Here is an 18431-nt window from a genome sequence, read left to right as displayed (position 1 = left end):
GGTCCACAGATTACAGAATACCTCCATATGTGCTTCGAAAACTACTACTGGTTTCCCAGGAATCGATCAAAGCATAGAGATTTTGAGACATTACTCCCATGGAATAAATGCCCAATTTTGCCTGTTGTATTCAATACCGATGCAATATCTGTGTTTCATCAACACACTGAAGGTCCACAGATTACAGAATACCTCCATATGTGCTTCGAAAACTACTTCTGGTCTACCAGGAATCGAACAAAGTACAGACATTTTGAGACATTACTCCCATGGAATAAAAGCACGATGGTGCCTGTTGTATTCAATAAAGATGCAATATCCCTGTTTCATCAACATTCTGAATGTCCACAGATTACAGAATGCCTCCATATGTGCTTCGAAAACTACTACTGGTCTCCCAGGAATCGATCAAAGCATAGACAGTTTGAGACATTACTCCCATTGAATAAAAGCCCCATGGTGCCTGTTGTGTTCAATACCGATGCAATATCAGTGTTTCATCAACACTCTGAAGGTCCACAGATTACAGAATACCTCCAGATGTGCTTCGAAAACTACTACTGGTCTCCCAGGAATCGATCAAAGCATAGAGATTTTGAGACATTACTCCCATGGAATAAATGCCCAATTTTGCCTGTTGTATTCAATACCGATGCAATATCTGTGCTTCATCAACACTCTGAAGGTCCACAGATTACAGAATGCCTGATGATGTGCTTCGAAAACTACTACTGGTCTCCCAGGAATCGATCAAAGCATTGAGAGTTTGAGACATTGCTCCCATGAAATAAAAGCACCATGGTGCGTGTTGTATTCAATACCGATGCAATTTCCCTATTTCATCAACAATCTGAAGGTCCGCAGATTGCAGAATGCCTCCAGATGTCCTTAGAAAACTACTACTGGTCTCCCAGGAATCGATCAAAGCATAGACAGTCTGAGACATTACTCCCATTGAATAAAAGCGCCATGGAGCCTGTTGTATTCAATACCGATGCAATAACTGTGTTTCATCAACAGTCTGAAGGTCCACAGATTACAGAATGCCTCCAGATGTGCTTCGAAAGCTACTACTGGTCTCCCAGGAATCGATCAAAGCATAGACATTTTGAGACATTACTCCCATGGAATAAAAGCACCATGGTGCCTGTTGTATTCAATACCGATGCAATATCCCTGTTTCATCAACACTCCGAAGGTCCACAAATTACAGAATGCCTCCATATGTGTTTCGAAAACTACTACTGGTTTCCCAGGAATCGATCAAAGCATAGACAGTTTGAGACATTACTCCCATGGAATAAAAGCCCCATGGTGCCTGTTGTGTTCAATACCGATGCAATATCTGTGTTTCATCAACACTCTGGAGGTCCGCAGATTACAGAATACCTCCAGATATCCTTCGAAAACTACTACTGTCTCCCAGGAATCGATCAAAGCATAGACAGTTTGAGACATTACTCCCATGGAATAAAAGCCCCATTGTAACTGTTGTATTCAATACCGATGCAATATCTGTGTTTCATCAACACTCTGAAGGTCCACAGATTACAGAATGCCTCCAGATGTTTTTCAAAAACTACTACTGGTCTCCCAGGTATCGATCAAAGCGTAGACATTTTGAGACATTACTCCCATGGAATAAAAGCCCCTTTTCGCCTGTTGTATTCAATACCGATGCAACATCTGTGTTCCATCAACACTCTTAAGGTCCACAGATTACAGAATGCCTAAAGATGTGCTTCGAAAACTACTACTGGTCTCCCAGGAATCGATCAACGCATAGACAGTATGAGACATTACTCCCATGGAATAAAAGCCCCATGTTGCCTGTTGTATTCGAAACCGATGCAATTTCCCTGTTTCATCAACATTCTGAAGGTCTACTGATTACAGAATGCATCCTGATGTGCTTTCTAAACTACTACTGGTCTCCCAGGGATCGATCAAAGCGTAGACAGTTTGAGATATTACTCCCATTGAGAAAAGTCCGCATGGTGTCTGTTGTATTCAATTTCGATGCTATTTCTGTGTTTCATCAACACTCTGAAGGTCCAGAGATTACAGAATGCCACCAGATGTGCTTCGAAAACTACTACTGGTCTCCCAGAAATCGATCAAAGTGTAGACAATTGGAGACATTAATCCCATGGAATAAAAGTCTCCATGGTGATTGTTGTATTCAATAACGATGCAATATCTGTGTTTCATCAACACTCTGAAGGTACACAGATTACAGAATGCCTCCAGATGTGCTTCGAAAATTACTACTGGTCTCCCAGGAATCGATGAAAGCGTAGACAGTTTTAGACATTACTCTCATGGAGAAAAGTGGGCATGGGGAAACTTGTATTAAATCTCGATGCAATTTCCCTGTTTCATCAGCACTCCGAAGGTCCACAGATTACAGAATGCCTCCAGATGTGCTTCGAAAACTACTATTGGTCTTCCAGGAATCGATCAAAGCGTAGACAGTTTGAGACATTACTCCCATGCAATAAAAGTCCCTTGGTGCTTGTTGTATTCAATACCGATGCAATTTCCCTGTTTCTTCAACACTCTGAAGGACCACAGATTACAGAATGCCTCCAGATGTGCTTCGAAGACTACTGATGGTGTTCCAGTAATTGATGAAAGCGTAGACAGTTTGAGACATTACTCCCATGGAGAAAAGTCCGCATAGTGCCTGTTCTATTCAATCCCGATGCAATTTCCCTGTTTCATCAACACTCTGAAGGTCCACAGATTACAGAATGCCACCAGATGTGCTTCGAAACCTACTACCGGTTTCCCAGGAATCGATCAAAGCATAGACAGTTTGAGACATTACTACCATGGAATAAAAGTCCCCATGGTGCTTGTCGTACTCAATACGGATGCAATATCTGTGTTTCATCAACACTCTGAAGGTCCACGAATTACAGAATGCCTCCAGATGTGCTTCGAAAACTACTACTGGTCTCCCAGGAATCGATCAAAGCATAGACATTTTGAGACACTACTCCCATGGAATAAAAGCCCCATTTTGCATGTTGTATTCAATACCGATGCAATATCTGTGCTTCATCAACACTCTGAAGGTCCACAGATTACAGAATACCTCCAGATGTGCTTCGAAAACTACTACTGGTCTCCCAGGAATCGATCAAAGCATAGACAGTTTGAGACATTACTCTCATGGAATAAGAGCCCCATGGTGCCCGTTGTATTCAATTCCGATGCAATATCTGTGTTTCATCAACACTCTGAAAGTCCACAGATGACAGAATGCCTCCAGATGTGCTTCGAAAACTACTACTGGTCTCCCAGTTATCGATCAAAGAGTAGACGGTTGGAGACATTACTCCCATGGAATAAAAGTCTCCATGGTGCTTGTTGTATTCAATACCGATGCAATATCTGTCTTTCGTCAACACTCTGAACGTCCACAGTTTACACAATACCTCCAGATGTGCTTCGGAAACTACTATTGGTCTCCCAGGAATCGATCAAAGCATAGACAGTTTGAGATATTATTCCCATGGAATGAAAGCCACATGGTGCCTGTTGTGTTCAGTACCGAGTCAATATCTGTGTTTCGTCAACACTCTGAAGGTACACAGATTACAGAATGCCTCCAGATGTGCTTCGAAAACTACTACTGGTCTCCCATTAATCGATCTAAGCGGAGACAGTTTGAGACATTACACCTATGGAATAAAAGTCTCCCATGGTGCTTGTTGTATTCAATACCGATGCCATATCTGTGTTTCATCAACACTCTGAAAGTCCACAGGTTACAAAATGCCTCCAGATGTCCTTCGGAAACTATAATTCTTCTCCCAGGAATCGATCAAAGCGTAGGCAGTGTGAGACATTACTCCCATGGAGAAAAAGGCGCATGGTGAATGTTGTATTACATCTCGATGCAATTTCCCTGTTTCATCAACACTCTGAAGGTCCACAGATTACACAATTCCTCCAGGTGTACTTCGAAAACTACTATTGGTCTCCCAGGAATCGATCAAAGCTTTTACAGTTTGAGACATTATTCCCATGGAATAAAAGCCCCATGGTGACTGTTGTATTCAATACCGATGCAATATCTGTGTTTCATCAACACTCTGAACGTCCACAAATTACACAATGCCTCCAGATGTGGTGCGGAAACTATTATTGCTCTCCCAGGAATCGATCAAATCATAGACAGTTAAAGATATTACTCCCATTGAATAAAAGCCGTATTGTGCCTATTGTATTCAATACCGATGCAATATCAGTGTTTCATCAACACTCTGAAGGTCCACAGTTTACAGAATACCTCCAAATGTGCTTCGAAAACTACTACTGGTTTCCCAGGAATCGATCAAAGCATAGAGATTTTGAGACATTACTCCCATGGAATAAATGCCCAATTTTGCCTGTTGTATTCAATACCGATGCAATATCTGTGTTTCATCAACACCCTGAAGGTCCACAGATTACAGAATGCCTGATGATGTGCTTCGAAAACTACTACTGGTCTCCCAGGAATCGATCAAAGCATTGACAGTTTGAGACATTACTCCCATGGAATAAAAGCCCCATGGTGCCTGTTGTATTCAATACCGATACAATATCTGTGTTTCATCAACACTCTGAACGTCCACAAATTACACAATGCCTCCAGATGTGGTGCGGAAACTATTATTGCTCTCCCAGGAATCGATCAAATCATAGACAGTTAAAGATATTACTCCCATTGAATAAAAGCCGTATTGTGCCTGTTGTATTCAATACCGATGCAATATCAGTGTTTCATCAACACTCTGAAGTTCCACAGTTTACAGAATACCTCCAAATGTGCTTCGAAAACTACTACTGGTCTCCCAGGAATCGATCAAAGCATAGACAGTTTGAGACATTACTCTCATGGAATAAGAGCCCCATGGTGCCCGTTGTATTCAATACCGATGCAATATCTGTGTTTCATCAACACTCTGAAAGTCCACAGATGACAGAATGCCTCCAGATGTGCTTCGAAAACTACTACTGGTCTCCCAGTTATCGATCAAAGAGTAGACGGTTGGAGACATTACTCCCATGGAATAAAAGTCTCCATGGTGCTTGTTGTATTCAATACCGATGCAATATCTGTCTTTCGTCAACACTCTGAACGTCCACAGTTTACACAATGCCTCCAGATGTGCTTCGGAAACTACTATTGGTCTCCCAGGAATCGATCAAAGCATAGACAGTTTGAGATATTATTCCCATGGAATGAAAGCCACATGGTGCCTGTTGTGTTCAGTACCGAGTCAATATCTGTGTTTCGTCAACACTCTGAAGGTACACAGATTACAGAATGCCTCCAGATGTGCTTCGAAAACTACTACTGGTCTCCCATTAATCGATCTAAGCGGAGACAGTTTGAGACATTACACCTATGGAATAAAAGTCTCCCATGGTGCTTGTTGTATTCAATACCGATGCCATATCTGTGTTTCATCAACACTCTGAAAGTCCACAGGTTACAAAATGCCTCCAGATGTCCTTCGGAAACTATAATTCTCCTCCCAGGAATCGATCAAAGCGTAGGCAGTGTGAGACATTACTCCCATGGAGTAAAAGGCGCATGGTGAATGTTGTATTACATCTCGATGCAATTTCCCTGTTTCATCAACACTCTGAAAGTCCGTAGGTTCCAGAACGCCTAAAGATGTGCTTCGAAAACTACTACTGGTCTCCCAGGAATCGATCACAGCGTAGACAGTTTGAGACATTACCCCCATGGAGATAAAGTCCGCATGGTGCCGGTTGTATTCAATCCCGATGCAATTTCTGTGTTTCATCAGCACTCTGAATGTCCGCAGATTACAGAATGACTCCAGATGTGCTTAGAAAACTACTACTGGTCTCCCAGGAATCGATCAAAGCGTAGTCAGTATGAGACATTACTCCCATGGAGAAAAGTCCGCATGTTGCTTGTTGTATTGAATACCGATGCAATTTCTGTGTTTCATCAACACTCTGAAGGTCCAAAGATTACAGGGTGCTTCCAGATGTGCTTCGAAAACTACTACTGGTCTTCCAGGAATCGATCAAAGTATAGACATTTTGAGACATTAATCCCATGGAATAAAACACCATGGTGCCTGTTGTATTCAATACCGATGCAATCTCCCTGTTTCATCAACACTCTGAAGGTCCACAGATAAAAGTATGCCTGCAGATGGGCTTCGAAAACTACTACTGGTTTCCCAGGAATCGATCAAAGCATAGACAGTTTGAGACATTACTCCCATGGAATAAATGCCCCATGGTGCCTGTTGTGTTCAATACCGATGCCATATCTGTGTTTCATCAACACTCTGAACGTCCACAGGTTACAGAATGCCTCCAGATGTGCTTCGGGAACTACTATTGTTCTCCCAGTAATCGATCAAAGCGTAGACAGTGTGAGAAATTACTCCCATGGAGAAAAGTGCACATGGTGAATGTTATATTAAATCTCGATGCAATTTCCCTGTTTCATCAACACTCTGAAGGTCCACAGATTACACAATTCCTCCAGGTGTACTTCGAAAACTACTATTGGTCTCCCAGGAATCGATCAAAGCTTTTACAGTTTGAGACATTATTCCCATGGAATAAAAGCCCCATGGTGACTGTTGTATTCAATACCGATGCAATATCTGTGTTTCATCAACACTCTGAACGTCCACAAATTACACAATGCCTCCAGATGTGGTGCGGAAACTATTATTGCTCTCCCAGGAATCGATCAAATCATAGACAGTTAAAGATATTACTCCCATTGAATAAAAGCCGTATTGTGCCTGTTGTATTCAATACCGATGCAATATCAGTGTTTCATCAACACTCTGAAGGTCCACAGTTTACAGAATACCTCCAAATGTGCTTCGAAAACTACTACTGGTCTCCCAGGAATCGATCAAAGCTTAGAGATTTTGAGACATTACTCCCATGGAATAAATGCCCAATTTTGCCTGTTGTATTCAATACCGATGCAATATCTGTGCTTCATCAACACTCTGTAGGTCCACAGATTACAGAATACCTCCATATGTGCTTCGAAAACTACTACTGGTTTCCCAGGAATCGATCAAAGCATAGAGATTTTGAGACATTACTCCCATGGAATAAATGCCCAATTTTGCCTGTTGTATTCAATACCGATGCAATATCTGTGTTTCATCAACACTCTGAAGGTCCACAGATTACAGAATGCCTCCAGATGTGCTTCGAAAACTACTACTGGTCTCCCAGGAATCGATCAAAGCATTGACAGTTTGAGACATTACTCCCATGGAATAAAAGCCCCATGGTGCCTGTTGTATTCAATACCGATGCAATATCTGTGTTTCATCAACACTCTGAACGTCCACAAATTACACAATGCCTCCAGATGTGGTGCGGAAACTATTATTGCTCTCCCAGGAATCGATCAAATCATAGACAGTTAAAGATATTACTCCCATTGAATAAAAGCCGTATTGTGCCTGTTGTATTCAATACCGATGCAATATCAGTGTTTCATCAACACTCTGAAGTTCCACAGTTCACAGAATACCTCCAAATGTGCTTCGAAAACTACTTCTGGTCTCCCAGGAATCGATCAAAGCTTAGAGATTTTGAGACATTACTCCCATGGAATAAATGCCCAATTTTGCCTGTTGTATTCAATACCGATGCAATATCTGTGCTTCATCAACACTCTGTAGGTCCACAGATTACAGAATACCTCCATATGTGCTTCGAAAACTACTACTGGTTTCCCAGGAATCGATCAAAGCATAGAGATTTTGAGACATTACTCCCATGGAATAAATGCCCAATTTTGCCTGTTGTATTCAATACCGATGCAATATCTGTGTTTCATCAACACTCTGAAGGTCCACAGATTACAGAATACCTCCATATGTGCTTCGAAAACTACTTCTGGTCTACCAGGAATCGAACAAAGCACAGACTTTTTGAGACATTTATCCCATGGAATAAAAGCACGATGGTGCCTGTTGTATTCAATAAAGATGCAATATCCCTGTTTCATCAACATTCTGAATGTCCACAGATTACAGAATGCCTCCATATGTGCTTCGAAAACTACAACTGGTCTCCCAGGAATCAATCAAAGCATAGACAGTTTGAGACATTACTCCCATTGAATAAAAGCCCCATGGTGCCTGTTGTGTTCAATACCGATGCAATATCAGTGTTTCATCAACACTCTGAGGGTCCACAGATTACAGAATACCTCCAGATGTGCTTCGAAAACTACTACTGGTCTCCCAGGAATCGATCAAAGCATAGAGATTTTGAGACATTATTCCCATGGAATAAATGCACAATTTTGCCTGTTGTATTCAATACCGATGCAATATCTGTGCTTCATCAACACTCTGAAGGTCCACAGATTACAGAATGCCTGATGATGTGCTTCGAAAACTACTACTGGTCTCCCAGGAATCGATCAAAGCATTGAGAGTTTGAGACATTGCTCCCATGAAATAAAAGCACCATGGTGCCTGTTGTATTCAATACCGATGCAATTTCCCTATTTCATCAACAATCTGAAGGTCCGCAGATTGCAGAATGCCTCCAGATGTCCTTAGAAAACTACTACTGGTCTCCCAGGAATCGATCAAAGCATAGACAGTCTGAGACATTACTCCCATGGAATAAAAGCCCCATGGAGCCTGTTGTATTCAATACCGATGCAATATCAGTGTTTCATCAACACTCTGAAGGTCCACAGATTACAGAATGCCTCCAGATGTGCTTCGAAAGCTACTACTGGTCTCCCAGGACTCGATCAAAGCATAGACATTTTGAGACATTACTCCCATGGAATAAAAGCACCATGGTGCCTGTTGTATTCAATACCGATGCAATATCCCTGTTTCATCAACACTCCGAAGGTCCACAGATTACAGAATGCCTCCATATGTGTTTCGAAAACTACTACTGGTTTCCCAGGAATCGATCAAAGCATAGACAGTTTGAGACATTACTCCCATGGAATAAAAGCCCCATGGTGCCTGTTGTGTTCAATACCGATGCAATATCTGTGTTTCATCAACACTCTGGAGGTCCGCAGATTACAGAATACCTCCAGATATCCTTCGAAAACTACTACTGTCTCCCAGGAATCGATCAAAGCATAGACAGTTTGAGACATTACTCCCATGGAATAAAAGCCCCATTGTAACTGTTGTATTCAATACCGTTGCAATATCTGTGTTTCATCAACACTCTGAAGGTCCACAGATTACAGAATGCCTCCAGATGTGCTTCAAAAACTACTACTGGTCTCCCAGGTATCGATCAAAGCGTAGACATTTTGAGACATTACTCCCATGGAATAAAAGCCCCTTTTCGCCTGTTGTATTCAATACCGATGCAACATCTGTGTTCCATCATCACTCTTAAGGTCCACAGATTACAGAATGCCTAAAGATGTGCTTCGAAAACTACTACTGGTCTCCCAGGAATCGATCAACGCATAGACAGTATGAGTCATTACTCCCATGGAATAAAAGCCCCATGTTGCCTGTTGCATTCGAAACCGATGCAATTTCCCTGTTTCATCAACACTCTGAAGGTCCACAGATTACAGAATGCCTCCAGATCTGCTTCGAAAACTACTGCTGCTCTCCCAGTAATTGATGAAAGCGTAGACAGTTTGACACATTACCCCCTTGGAGAAAAGTCCCCATAGTGCCTGTTGTATTCAATCCCGATGCAATTACTTTGTTTCATCAACACTCTGAAGGTCTACTGATTACAGAATGCATCCTGATGTGCTTTCTAAACTACTACTGGTCTCCCAGGGATCGATCAAAGCGTAGTCAGTTTGAGATATTACTCCCATTGAGAAAAGTCCGCATGGTGTCTGTTGTATTCAATTTCGATGCCATTTCTGTGTTTCATCAACACTCTGAAGGTCCACAGATTACAGAATGCCACCAGATGTGCTTCGAAAACTACTACTGGTCTGCCAGAAATCGATCAAAGTGTAGACAATTGGAGACATTAATCCCATGGAATAAAAGTCTCCATGGTGATTGTTGTATTCAATACCGATGCAATATCTGTGTTTCATCAACACTCTGAAGGTACACAGATTACAGAATGCCTCCAGATGTGCTTCGAAAATTACTACTGGTCTCCCAGGAATCGATGAAAGCGTAGACAGTTTTAGACATTACTCTCATGGAGAAAAGTGGGCATGGGGAAACTTGTATTAAATCTCGATGCAATTTCCCTGTTTCATCAGCACTCCGAAGGTCCACAGATTACAGAATGCCTCCAGATGTGCTTCGAAAACTACTATTGGTCTTCCAGGAGTCGATCAAAGCGTAGACAGTTTGAGACATTACTCCCATACAATAAAAGTCCCATGGTGCTTGTTGTATTCAATACCGATGCAATTTCCCTGTTTCTTCAACACTCTGAAGGACCACAGATTACAGAATGCCTCCAGATGTGCTTCGAAGACTACTGATGGTGTCCCAGTAATTGATGAAAGCGTAGACAGTTTGAGACATTACTCCCATGGAGAAAAGTCCGCATAGTGCCTGTTCTATTCAATCCCGATGCAATTTCCCTGTTTCATCAACACTCTGAAGGTCCACAGATTACAGAATGCCACCAGATGTGCTTCGAAACCTACTACCGGTTTCCCAGGAATCGATCAAAGCATAGACATTTTGAGACATGACTCCCATGGAATAAAAGCCCCATTTTGCCTGTTGTATTCAATACCGATGCAATATCTGTGCTTCATCAACACTCTGAAGGTCCACAGATTACAGAATACCTCCAGATGTGCTTCGAAAACTACTACTGGTCTCCCAGGAATCGATCAAAGCATAGACAGTTTGAGCCAATACTCCCATGGAATAAAAGCCCCATGGTGCCTGTTGTATTCAATACCGACGCAATTCATCAACAGTCTGAAGGTATTTAGATTACAGAATGCATCCTGATGTGCTTTCTAAACTACTACTGGTCTCCCAGGGATCGATCAAAGCGTAGACAGTTTGAGATATTACTCCCATGGAGAAAAGTCCGCATGGTGCCTGTTGTATTCAATACCGATGCAATTTCTGTGTTTCATCAACACTCTGAATGTCCACCGATTACAGAATGCCTCCAGATGTGCTTCGAAAACTACTACTGGTCTCCCATTAATCGATCTAAGCGGAGACAGTTTGAGACATTACTCCCATATAGAAAAGTCCGCATGGTGCTTGTTGTATTGAATACTGATGCAATTTCTGTGTTTCATCAACACTCTGAAGGTCCACAGATTACAGAATGCCTCCTGATGTGCTTCGAAAACTACTACTGGTTTCCCAGGAATCGATCAAAGCATAGACAGTTTGAGACATTACTCCCATGGAATAAAAGCCCCATTGTAACTGTTGTATTCAATACCGTTGCAATATCTGTGTTTCATCAACACTCTGAAGGTCCACAGATTACAGAATGCCTCCAGATGTGCTTCAAAAACTACTACTGGTCTCCCAGGTATCGATCAAAGCGTAGACATTTTGAGACATTACTCCCATGGAATAAAAGCCCCTTTTCGCCTGTTGTATTCAATACCGATGCAACATCTGTGTTCCATCATCACTCTTAAGGTCCACAGATTACAGAATGCCTAAAGATGTGCTTCGAAAACTACTACTGGTCTCCCAGGAATCGATCAACGCATAGACAGTATGAGTCATTACTCCCATGGAATAAAAGCCCCATGTTGCCTGTTGCATTCGAAACCGATGCAATTTCCCTGTTTCATCAACACTCTGAAGGTCCACAGATTACAGAATGCCTCCAGATCTGCTTCGAAAACTACTGCTGCTCTCCCAGTAATTGATGAAAGCGTAGACAGTTTGACACATTACCCCCTTGGAGAAAAGTCCCCATAGTGCCTGTTGTATTCAATCCCGATGCAATTACTTTGTTTCATCAACACTCTGAAGGTCTACTGATTACAGAATGCATCCTGATGTGCTTTCTAAACTACTACTGGTCTCCCAGGGATCGATCAAAGCGTAGTCAGTTTGAGATATTACTCCCATTGAGAAAAGTCCGCATGGTGTCTGTTGTATTCAATTTCGATGCCATTTCTGTGTTTCATCAACACTCTGAAGGTCCACAGATTACAGAATGCCACCAGATGTGCTTCGAAAACTACTACTGGTCTGCCAGAAATCGATCAAAGTGTAGACAATTGGAGACATTAATCCCATGGAATAAAAGTCTCCATGGTGATTGTTGTATTCAATACCGATGCAATATCTGTGTTTCATCAACACTCTGAAGGTACACAGATTACAGAATGCCTCCAGATGTGCTTCGAAAATTACTACTGGTCTCCCAGGAATCGATGAAAGCGTAGACAGTTTTAGACATTACTCTCATGGAGAAAAGTGGGCATGGGGAAACTTGTATTAAATCTCGATGCAATTTCCCTGTTTCATCAGCACTCCGAAGGTCCACAGATTACAGAATGCCTCCAGATGTGCTTCGAAAACTACTATTGGTCTTCCAGGAGTCGATCAAAGCGTAGACAGTTTGAGACATTACTCCCATACAATAAAAGTCCCATGGTGCTTGTTGTATTCAATACCGATGCAATTTCCCTGTTTCTTCAACACTCTGAAGGACCACAGATTACAGAATGCCTCCAGATGTGCTTCGAAGACTACTGATGGTGTCCCAGTAATTGATGAAAGCGTAGACAGTTTGAGACATTACTCCCATGGAGAAAAGTCCGCATAGTGCCTGTTCTATTCAATCCCGATGCAATTTCCCTGTTTCATCAACACTCTGAAGGTCCACAGATTACAGAATGCCACCAGATGTGCTTCGAAACCTACTACCGGTTTCCCAGGAATCGATCAAAGCATAGACATTTTGAGACATGACTCCCATGGAATAAAAGCCCCATTTTGCCTGTTGTATTCAATACCGATGCAATATCTGTGCTTCATCAACACTCTGAAGGTCCACAGATTACAGAATACCTCCAGATGTGCTTCGAAAACTACTACTGGTCTCCCAGGAATCGATCAAAGCATAGACAGTTTGAGCCAATACTCCCATGGAATAAAAGCCCCATGGTGCCTGTTGTATTCAATACCGACGCAATTCATCAACAGTCTGAAGGTATTTAGATTACAGAATGCATCCTGATGTGCTTTCTAAACTACTACTGGTCTCCCAGGGATCGATCAAAGCGTAGACAGTTTGAGATATTACTCCCATGGAGAAAAGTCCGCATGGTGCCTGTTGTATTCAATACCGATGCAATTTCTGTGTTTCATCAACACTCTGAATGTCCACCGATTACAGAATGCCTCCAGATGTGCTTCGAAAACTACTACTGGTCTCCCATTAATCGATCTAAGCGGAGACAGTTTGAGACATTACTCCCATATAGAAAAGTCCGCATGGTGCTTGTTGTATTGAATACTGATGCAATTTCTGTGTTTCATCAACACTCTGAAGGTCCAAAGATTACAGAATGCCTCCTGATGTGCTTCGAAAACTACTACTGGTTTCCCAGGAATCGATCAAAGCATAGACAGTTTGAGACATTACTCCCATGGAGTAAAAGTCCCATGGTGCTTGTTGTATTCAATACCGATGCAATTTCCCAGTTTCATCAACACTCTGAAGGACCACAGATTACAGATTGCCTCCAGATGTGCTTCGAAAACTCCTACTGGTCTCCCAGGAATCGATCAAAGCATAGACAGTTTGAGACATAACTCTCATGGAATAAGAGCCCCATGGTGCCCGTTGTATTAAATACCGATGCAATATCTGTGTTTCATCAACACTCTGAAGGTCCACAGATGACAGAATGCCTCCAGATGTGCTTCGAAAACTACTACTGGTCTCCCAGTTATCGATCAAAGAGTAGACAATTGGAGACATTACTCCCATGGAATAAAAGTCTCCATTGTGCTTGTTGTATTCAATACCGATGCAATATCTGTCTTTTGTGAACACTCTGAACGTCCACAGATAACAGAATGCCTCCAGATGTGCTTCGGAAACTACCATTGGTCTCCCAGGAATCGATCAAAGCGTAGACAGTTTTAGACATTACGCCCATGGAGAAAAGTGCGCATGGTGAATGTTATATTAAATCTCGATGCAATTTCCCTGTTGCATCAGCAGTCCGAAAGGCCACAGATTACAGAATGCCTCCAGATGTGCTTCACCAACTACTATTGGTCTTCCAGGAATCGATCAAAGCGCAGACAGTTTGAGACATTACTCCCATGCAATAAAAGAACCATGGTGCTTGTTGTATTTAATACCGATGCAATTTCCCTGTTTCATCAACACTCTGAAGGACCACACATTACAGAATACCTCTTGATGTGCTTCGAAAACTACTACTTGTCTCCCAGGAATCGATCAAAGCATAGACAGTTTGAGACATTACTCCCATGCAATAAAAGCCCCATGGTGCCTGTTGTAATCAATACCGATGCAATATCTGTGTTTCATCAAAACTCTGAAGGTACACAGATTACAGAATGCCTCCAGATGTGCTTCGAAAACTACTACTTCCCTCAAAGTTATCGATCAAAGCGTAGACAGTTTGAGACATTACTCCCATGGAATAAAAGTCTCCATGGTGCTTGTTGTATTCAATACCGATGCAATATCTGTCTTTCGTCAACACTCTGAACGTCCGAAGTTTACAGAATGCCTCCAGATGTGCTTTGGAAACTACTATTGGTCTCCCAGGAATCGATCAAAGCATAGACAGTTTGAGTTATTACTCTCATGGAATAAAAGCCCCATGGTGCCTGTTGTATTCAGTACCGAGTCAATATATGTGTTTCATCAACACTCTGAAGGTACGCAGATTACAGAATGCCTCCAGATGTGCTTCGAAAACTACCCCTGGTCTCCCAGGAATCGATCAAAGCATAGACAGATTGAGACATTACTCCCATGGATAAAGTCCCCATGGTGCTTGTTGTATTCAATACCGATGGCATATCTCTGTTTCATCAACACTCTGAACGTCCACAGATTACAGAATGCCTCCAGATGTGCTTCGGAAACTACTACTGGTTTCCCAGGAATCGATCAAAGCATAGACAGTTTGAGACATTACTCCCATGGAATAAAAGCCCCATGGTGCCTGTTGTGTTCAATACCGATACAATATCTGTGCTTCATAAACACTCTGAAGGTCCACAGATAACAGAATGCCTCCAGATGTGCTTCGAAAACTACTACTGGTCTCCCAGGAATCGATCAAAGCGTAGACAGTTTGAGACATTACTCCCACGGAATAAAAGTCCCCATGGTGATTGCTGTATTCAATGCCGATGCCATATCTGTGTTTCATCAACACTCTGAACGTCCACAGATTACAGAATGCCTCCAGATGTGCTTCGGAAACTACTATTGTTCTCCCAGGAATCGATGAAAGCGTAGACAGTGTGAGAAATTACTCCCGTGGAGAAAAGTGCACATGGTGAATGTTGTATTAAATCTCGATGCAATTTCCCTGTTTCATCAACACTCTGAAGGTCCACAGATTACCGAATGCCTCCAGGTGTACTTCGAAAACTACTATTGGTCTCCCAGGAATCGATCAAAGCGTAGACAGTTTAGATATTACTCCCATGGAATAAAAGTCCCATGGTGCTTGTTGTATTCAATACCGATGCAATTTCCCAGTTTCATCAACACTCTGAAGGACCACAGATTACAGATTGCCTCCAGATGTGCTTCGAAAACTCCTACTGGTCTCCCAGGAATCGATCAAAGCATAGACTGTTTGAGACATTACTCTCATGGAATAAGAGCCCCATTGGTCCCGTTGTATTCAATACCGTTGCAATTTCCCTGTTTCATCAAAACTCTGAAGGTCCACGGATTACAGAAGGGCTCCAGATGTGCTTCGAAAACTACTACTGGTCTTCCAGGAATCGATCAAAGCATAGACAGTTTGAGACATTACTCCCAGGGAATAAAACACCATGGGGCTTGTTGTATTCAATACCGATGCAACATCTGTGTTTCATCAACACTCTGAAGGTACACAGATTGCAGAATGCCTCCAGCTGTGCTTCGAAAACTACTACTGGTCTCCCAGGTATCGATCAAATCATAGACAGATTGAGACATTACTCCCATGGAATAAAGTCCCCATGGTGCTTGTTGTATTCAATACCGATGGCATATCTGTGTTTCATCAACACTCTGAACGTCCACAGATTACAGAATGCCTCCAGATTTGCTTCGCAAACTACCATTGGTCTCCCAGGAATCGATCAAAGCGTAGACAGTTTTAGACATTACGCCCATGGAGAAAAGTACGCATGGTGAATGTTGAATTAAATCTCGATGCAATTTCCTTGATTCATCAGCACTCCGAAGGTCCACAGATTACAGAATGCCTCCAGTTGTGCTTCGAAATCTACTACTGGTCTCCCAGGAATCGATCAAAGCATAGACAGTTTGAGACATTACTCCCATGGAATAAAAGCCCCATGGTGCCTGTTGTATCCAATACCGATGCAATATCTGTGTTTCATCAACACTCTGAAGGTACACAGATTACAGAATGCCTCCAGATGTGCTTCAAAAACTACTACTGGTCTCCCAGGAATCCATCAAAGCATAGACATTTTGAGACATTACTCCCAAGTAATAAAAGCACCATGGTGCCAGTTGTATTCAATACCGATGCAATATCCCTGTTTCATCAACACTCTGAAGGTCGACAGATTACAGAATGCCTCCATATGTGCATCGAAAACTACTACTGGTTTCCCAGGAATCGATCAAAGCAAAGACATTTTGAGACATTACTCCAATGGAATAAAAGGCCCATGGTGCCTGTTGTGTTAAATACCGATGCAATATCTGTGTTTCATCAACACCCTGAAGGTGCACAGATTACAGAATGCTTCCAGATGTGCTTCGAAAACTACTACTGGTCTCCCAGGAATCGATCGAAGCATAGAGATTTTGAGACATTACTCCCATGGAATAAAAGCCCCATGGTGCCTGTTGTGTTAAATACCGATGCAATATCTGAGTTTCATCAACACTCTGAACGTCCACACATTACAGAATACCTCCTGATGTGCTTCGAAAACTACTACTGGTCTCCCAGGAATCGATCAAAGCATAGACAGTTTGAGACATTACTCCCATGGAATAAAAGCCCCATGGTGACTGTTGTATTCAATACCGATGCAATTTCCCTGTTTCATCAAAACTCTGAAGGTCCACGGATTAAAGAATGCCTACAGATGTGCTTCGAAAACTACTACTGGTCGCCCAGGAATCGATCAAAGCATAGACATTTTGAGAAATTACTCCCATGGAATAAAAGCCCCATGGTGCCTGTTGTGTTAAATACCGATGCAATATCTGTGTTTCATCAACACTCTGAAGGTCCACAGATTACAGAACGCCTCCAGATGTGCTTCGAAAACTACTACTGGTCTCCCAGGAATCGATCAAAGCATAGACAGTTTGAGACATTACTCCCACGGAATAAAAGTCCCCATGGTGAATGTTGTATTAAATCTCGATGCAATTTCCCTGTTTCATCAACACTCTGAAGGTCCACAGATTACCGAATGCCTCCAGGTGTACTTCGAAAACTACTATTGGTCTCCCAGGAATCGATCAAAGCATAGACAGTTTAGATATTACTCCCATGGAATAAAAGTCCCATGGTGCTTGTTGTATTCAATACCGATGCAATTTCCCAGTTTCATCAACACTCTGAAGGACCACAGATTACAGATTGCCTCCAGATGTGCTTCGAAAACTCCTACTGGTCTCCCAGGAATCGATCAAAGCATAGACTGTTTGAGACATTACTCTCATGGAATAAGAGCCCCATTGGTCCCGTTGTATTCAATACCGTTGCAATTTCCCTGTTTCATCAAAACTCTGAAGGTCCACGGATTACAGAAGGCCTCCAGATGTGCTTCGAAAACTACTACTGGTCTTCCAGGAATCGATCAAAGCATAGACAGTTTGAGACATTACTCCCATGGAATAAAACACCATGGGGCTTGTTGTATTCAATACCGATGCAATATCTGTGTTTCATCAACACTCTGAAGGTACACAGATTGCAGAATGCCTCCAGATGTGCTTCGAAAACTACTACTGGTCTCCCAGGTATCGATCAAATCATAGACAGATTGAGACATTACTCCCATGGAATAAAGTCCCCATGGTGCTTGTTGTATTCAATACCGATGGCATATCTGTGTTTCATCAACACTCTGAACGTCCACAGATTACAGAATGCCTCCAGATTTGCTTCGCAAACTACCATTGGTCTCCCAGGAATCGATCAAAGCGTAGACAGTTTTAGACATTACGCCCATGGAGAAAAGTACGCATGGTGAATGTTGAATTAAATCTCGATGCAA

The sequence above is a fragment of the Schistocerca gregaria genome, chromosome 11 (assembly GCF_023897955.1).
Source record: "Schistocerca gregaria isolate iqSchGreg1 chromosome 11, iqSchGreg1.2, whole genome shotgun sequence".
NCBI lineage: Eukaryota > Metazoa > Arthropoda > Insecta > Orthoptera > Acrididae > Schistocerca > Schistocerca gregaria.
The sequence above is the reverse complement of the archived record's forward strand: the minus strand, read 5'-3'. Positions refer to the sequence as shown.